This window comes from Gymnoscopelus braueri, assembly GCF_963280865.1.
Source record: "Gymnoscopelus braueri genome assembly, chromosome: 20".
Classification (NCBI taxonomy): domain Eukaryota; kingdom Metazoa; phylum Chordata; class Actinopteri; order Myctophiformes; family Myctophidae; genus Gymnoscopelus; species Gymnoscopelus braueri.
Window position 1 is genome coordinate 16,496,392 of NC_137622.1, and position 7,451 is coordinate 16,503,842.

The window sequence follows — 7,451 nt, forward strand, 5'->3', positions numbered from 1 at the left end:
AGGATGGAATATGAAAAATCAACACATCCGTCTTGATCACATGACTATAGAGATCATCTGTACCGATTTGCATGAAATTTGGATACAATCAGAAGGAGTAATATAAAAAAAAAAGTTATACATATGTCGGCCTCCTGGTGGCGCTATAAAAGGCAGATGTGAAAAATGCAGGGCAAAGGTTTTTCCTTGACATCTAGGGAATGCGCGTACAAAGTTTTACACAGATCGGTGCAGTTATAGGTAAAAACACGAATCGGCCTGTTGTAGCGCCACCATGAGGCTGATTTGAAAATGTTCAAGTGGCAATTCGTCCTCGGCATAGTGGAAATATGCGTGCAAAATTTCAAGGAAATTGCATGCTGTGTTCATGATTTGAGGCATTTTGTTGAAAACGGAGTACTCCTGCAAACTTTGGAAGCCATTTTGGCCAATCAGGATGGAATATGAAAAATCTGAAAGACCCGTTTCGTGTAATGACTATAGAGATACTGTGTACTGATTTGCAGGATTTTTGGACAAAATCTGTAGGAGTACTGTCAAAAAATATGTTTTGCACACATTGGCCTCCTGGTGGCGCTATAAAAGCCCAATGTGAGAAATTTGGGGCAGAGGTTCTGCTGTGGCATCCAGGGAGTGTGTGTGCACAGTATCACGGCGAGCAAGCCAACGGTGCCGTAGATTAGCTGTCCACAGACAGAATGACGGACGGACGGACGGACGGACGGACGGACACACGGACGGACGGACAGGGGGCAAAACATACTCTCTCGCCATGCCTTTCGGCCTGGCGGAGACAATAATGTATGTGCAGTCTGTCAACAGTGAATATAATATGTAAATAATGTATGAAGTTTATCAATAATGAAACATTTACAGCGGTTAACAGGCATCTGTCATGGTTCTATAGTGTACATCCTAGTAGTCCATGTGTGAATGTGCATCAAGCAGGAGTCAACAAGAACAGAAAAGCACTTATGGGGGAGGCGTCAGGTTTAGTTGTGGAGCCTGATGGCTGCTGGCACAAAGGACTGTCTGAATCACTTTTGTTTTGTTCAGGGGGATGATGAGTCTGTGTGTCCATGTCCCTACTAGTGCATCATAGAGGGGATGGGAGGGGTTCATCTGGATGGCGTCCAGCTTCCTCCTCATAATCCCCTCCATAATCAACTGTCCAGTTCATCTCCAACTACAGAGCTAGCTTTCCTCACCAGCTTGTTCAGTTTGTTAGTGTCCCTTGTGTTGATGTTTTCCATTGTTCTGGGAACATGCCACGAGAGAAAAGGAGCTGGAAGAGACGGCTGAAGGGACTGGTCTGTTCTGTGGCGGACTCTATGAGGACTGTATTGGAAATTCGTCAAGCCCCGATGCCCTCCCTAGATCCAGGGTGCACAAGATATTCTTAACATCTTTGTACCCACCAGGCCGGAGACTTTGTTTTCGTCTGTGTGGAACGCACACTCCCAGTAGGCCAAGGAAGAATCTCCACCCCAAATCTTTCAAATCGGCCTCATGGTGGCACTATAACAGGCCGCTTCACTACAACTATTGAACCATAGGTCTTTACAATCAAAAATATTTATGTCCACGGATTCCTTGGCTCATGACGCAACTCATATATGCCACGTCCATTTCCACCTGACAAGCTTTTCTGCCATTTTGTGTTTTCTTCAAAACACACTTTTTGCTAACCTGACTCTGCCAGAAGGAAGAAGCCTGCGTCATATTTGTTTCACAACTGTATTGTGTAGTCAATACCGCCCCCATCTGGCGGAGTCAGGTTAACCTTTTGCTACTTCTCCTTCAAATTTCTCCAAAACGCACACATCTCTGTGGTCACACGATCAAGATGAATCAAGTTTTCAGATTCCGTTACGATTGTCTAAGATTGGCTTAAAGAATTTACGGGAGGGGCCCGTTTTGCACAAAATGCTACAAATCAGGAATACAGTGTGAAACTCGCGGCATTTGCCACATAAAAGTGGACATTACCAATAGAAGATGGAAATAATGGGCATGTATGGGTGCTGTGATTGTGCGTCAGGCAATCTACACTTCTCCACAAAGGTCTGATAGAAGACGTTGACCTTTTCATTTGCTATGATGTGGGGAATGCCCTGATTGAAATTTTCAATGACAGGGATGTCACTTCTCCCTGAAAGTGAACTTACAATACTTCACCATTTCTTTGAGTTGAGTGAGTTGACAAATCCTTTTTTCAGTTTGTTGTTACTGTATAGGCTACAGACTTTAATTTGCTTATTTTCCTGCTTGGTTGAACTGAGAATCCTTTGTTGTCCAGCAGGGCTGTTTGATGTCCTCATCTCGTGATAGAGTCAGCACTCTTCTGTGTGTGTGTGTGTGTGTGCGTGTGTGCGTGCGTGCGTGCGTGCGTGCGTGTGTGTGTACATGCATGCATCATGTGAATATTAAAAATAACTGTGTTGCAGTGACTCACTAAGGCCTCCAAGCAAAGCCAAAATGAGCTAAACTGGGACAGACTACGTAGGTTAGGCTATTGTTGCTGTTTTGTGCAATAAAGAACAGACGCAATATCCTCCTCTAAAGATATACAGTATCACCCTGTCATGAGAAAAAAACACAGTCTGAAGCTTAGCATCAACAGTGTGATTATCAATGAGGAAATTAAAATTGAGAATGTAAGGAGTATGGAGATCTGAGCATGGAGGATTAACAGTGAGTGAAAGAGGTAGAGAGCTAAAGGTGCCAAATCTGTGTTTTTTCCACAATGTTCAATGGACTAATCTCTTGAACAGAAGAGTGTTGTGTGTGTGTGTGTGTGTGTGTGTGTGTGTGTGTGTGTGTGTGTGTGTGTGTGTGTGTGTGTGTGTGTGTGTGTGTGTGTGTGTGTGTGTGTGTGTGTGTGTGTGTGTGTGTGTGTGTGTGTGTGTGTGTGTGTTTTTCCTTTCCTTTCTCTCTCCCGCTATAAACACCATAACATCCTATGATGGTTTTTTAACATAACAATCAACTATCTCTCTGGACTAATCCACCATGACCTACCCCAGAGCAAGACAATCTCCTTTTTGGAGTCCTTCATTGCTTTTATCTGATGGAACGCACAGCCAGACCACTCAGGAATGTGCAGTTCAACACAGCAAAGCAAAATTGTGTTTATTACATTGTTGAGGTGTTGAGGGGCCTGGAGTCACTTGAGGCGGTGACAGAGAGGTGTTGACGTGTTGTGTCGCCAGTGCTGCACACGCAACCGACGCCCCTGTCTCGAGTGTAAGTACGTAAGTTTTGTATTGTATTTTAACGGGGATCAGAGGCCTCTGTATCAGTTTATTTATTATTGAAAATACTTTAACCTTTTCCAAAATGTTTTGTCTCAGTTCTCTCCTGGTTTTTAAAGTGTTTGATCTCCCCTGATTTTAAATACGAACCTGTGTGTCCTGCTTAATTGAATGGTTTAAATAGGGGACCAATCTCCTTTAACAAAGGTGGCGTGGTCGACACAATTAGTCTTTTATTGGGTTTTACAGTATTTATCTACTTTTGCTCTTTAATCCGTGTAAATTAATTGCCATCTCAAGTGCCATTTTTGAGTAGCCTATAACTGGGCAAGTTTCATGTAAAAAAAAAAATCCTATCCCACAAAGATTTGGCGGACCTTCTGTAGTAACTCTGAAAACCCCCTAGGGGTCCCAGACCCCCTGTTGAAGACCCATGGTCTAATGGACTACAACAGTTCATGGTAACATAGGCCATAAAAGTATTTTATGGTCCTGGGCCCTAAACTATTCATTCTCTACATAAACGATATATGTGAAGCCCTGCAGGTTATGCACTGCGTTCTGTTTGCAGATGATACCAGTCTGTACTCTTCAGGTGCAGACCTTGGGCAGCTCTTGCATGCAGTGGAAAATGACTTAAAAATCTTAAAAAAGTGGTTTGACATAAATAAATTATCATTAAACATTAGTAAAACAAATTTCATTATCTTCGGCAATAAAAATAATAATATTCCAATCCATTTAACCATAAATGATATTGAATTAGAGCAAGTAAACCATACAAAATTCCTAGGAATAATTATTGATAACAAACTTACTTGGAAGCCACATATAGACATCTTAAAAAGAAAATTATCCAAAACAATAGCAATTTTATACAAAATGAAAGGAATCATAAACAAAAAATCACTCCAGACACTATACTGCTCCTTACTATTGCCATACTTAACATACTGTGTGGAAGTGTGGGGAAATACTTATAAAACAATAATCCAACCTATCTTTATATTACAAAAAAAAGCAATAAGAATAGTTAATATGTCTGATTACTATGCACCAACTAACCCACTATTCATAGAAAGCCACACACAGAAATTGAAAGATCTAGTCAACCTAAACTCCACTGCAATAATGTACAAGGCACACAACCAACTACTTCCAAGCTGCATGCAGGAGCTGTTCAGGCCTAGAGAAAGTATATACGAACTCAGGGGTACAGCCATATTCAAAAAAACAAAAGCAAGGACCAACACCAAAGAAAGATGCATATCGGTCATAGGGGTAGATCTGTGGAACTCATTGGGAAACGAAATCAAAATGTCCAACTCAATAAAAACGTTCAAGAAATTATATAAAGCAAAGGTAATTGATAGTTATATATACATGCAATGAATAGATATAAATATGAAAGTGAGTATCCATATGTGTGTGGGCATACTTTCATATGCACGCATACATATGTGGAGAAATATGTTTGTGAGTGTGTATTTGAGTGCATATATTATTATATGTATGAAGCAATCACTTCATATATATGGAAAGTGTAGCGTCAAGTAACTTAACAATAGGAAGGATAAAGTTTATAAATAAATAGAAAAAATATATAATAATAATAATAATAAATTCTAAATAGTGACGGTATAAATGCTGCTAGTGATAAAATATATTGTTATAAGATAAATAGAAAAAGGTATAAACAAACTGTTTACTGTTTTACTGTAAACTAATCAAATTGTTGTTTCTTTTTGTTTCGTCTGTTCTGAAATGTAATATTTGAAGCTCTGTGTTTGTTCATTTTCTTTTGTTTGCTCTTATGCTACTTTGATAATTTATTTTAAATGGTAAAAAGGTGGGCAAAATAAGCTTCGGCTTCAGCCCATACCTTTTCGGTCAATTAGTCTTGTTGACTAAGTTGTACTGTATGTGCAACTGTTTTGTTTAAAAAGTTGTACTGTATGTTCAACTGGTTTTGTTGAAAAAAAAAAAAAAAAAATCATGACTGAAATAAAAATAATTAACTAACTAACTAACTAATTTTGCACGGCACAGCTTGATAGCTTGACTCAGTTAGGCATTTACAAGCCAAAGTCACATCATTGGACCAAGACAGTTGGCTGCGATCTATTCTACTATCCATGTCTGTGACCATACCCTATGGACCAGACGTGTCATCATTGGTTGCTAGACATGCACTACCACTCCTTTCGAGGCAAGACTGCTCCGTTACCTTGGTAACACGCTACGAGTCTGCAATCTACCTGCAGTGGTGTACCGCGCTCCACCGTCACCAGAAATGTGATTACGGCAATTACAGGATGGTTCCAGTTGAGATGGCACCCCAGAACCACCACTGGCTTTGAGTCCTATACAAACATCTGTGACATAAGATCTTCTTCTGTCTGTCTGCCTCGATGAAACAGGCCCACTGGCAATATATTAATGTAATCAACTACCACTTTCCACCCTTCACTATTCGTACTTTTTCCTTTAGTTTTTTACATTTCCCAAACTTTTATTGCTGCGTCTGCATGCTCTACTGCTTATTTGTGTTTGAATCAAAGTTGTTTATAACTTTGCAGCAATCTCATTCTCTGCTGGCATTCTCTCTAGTGTCGTGTGGATGTATAGCCTTAAACCCATCATTCAGGAGTTATACAAATGGAAACACCTGCTGTTAAAATAACCCTGGCACTGCTGCCATGAGTCACTCCACCCACAGCAGACTTGAGAGTTCACAGAAATGCTAATTATCAGTTTAAATTTGGCAAAAGTGAAGAAGCGGCTTCCTCCTTGCATATGCCAAAGTTCAATGCCTGTGTGCAATTTCAGATCTATTTGTCAACCCACTGAGGAGTACTTGTTTGTTGTGTCTTATGTTTGACTATTATGTTCAACTTACTACTTTTTTTTGTGAGAACCGTTATTAAGCCCTATGGGTTTCCTTTCTCACCTGCACTTATTTCTTTACTATTTTTTAGAATTGTTACCTTAAAGTAATACTAGGTAACTTTTTAAATAAAACTAAAGTTAAATTGTATATCTTTTGTGAGTGGCAAATGTTTCACAACACCCACTCCATGAATTTCACCCCCGAAAGCCTTTTATTTATATATTTTCTATTGAACGCTGTCAGGGGCGCCTTTCCCGCAAAAATGACGTCATCTGGCCGTAAAACGGAAGCGGAAATGCACCGGTTTCCTGTTTGGCCAGGAACTACCGCACCGGTTTCCTGTTTGGCCAGGAACTACCACGCTAATAACAAAAAGGAAACTCATGCTGTTTTTAAGAGATTGTATGATTTGTAGATCAAAAAACAACAGAAAAAGAAAACACAGCTCACGGTAACTAAAGCTCCACTGGCTAAGAAAAATGATCCACAGATCGTATAAAACAATTAAAAGAACGCTTTTTGAAACGCTTCCGTCTTCCGGTGAAAACAAATGGAATTCTGGGTAACAGAGGAATAAACGAACGGCCTGCAGTGACGGTAATGACCAGCAGAGGCTGCTAAAAATCATTGTATAACTTTAAGTACTGTTTTTATTGTGTGAATAAAAAAATAAAAAAAATGGGTGAGGGCATTTCTACCTGCAGCAGAATCTTAATTGAGTGAGAGTTGACATAAATGCTTATAAACAGCTAAAAGTTGGCAAAAGTGAAGAACCGGCTTCCTCGCTCCCTGCATCTGCCAATGGTCAATACCCATGTGCAAGTGCAGTCTCATTGGTCAACACACTGAGGAGAAAAATGAATGACAGAGGTTATATTATAGTAGGATAGCAGGAATTGGGATGATAGGATAGAAGTATAGGAGGATATCGTTGCTGTCGGGCATAAACCAGCTAACTCCATTTTGATGCTTTTGCATTTTTCCCTCATACCTCCATAAATCAGTGCTATTGAACACCCTTTACATCTGTGTGTTGGTAAAAACAATATTGAACCAATGAAAAGGATTAAAAAGCTCTTCTGACAAAACCAGCTAACTCCATTGGATCCTCAAACTTTCTGCTAAACCAGCTAACTTCACCAAAGGGGGGTGGAGTTAGCTGGTTTTGCTGACTCCATGCTCCACCCCCTTTTGACCTCCAACGCCACTGTGAGCTTGGAGGTCCATTCAGCTGTTAGCTAGACTGAAAGAACGAGCCCAATCGATGGTCTTGAAGGGCGGATCCAAATCCAGGCGCCCGGATTCCT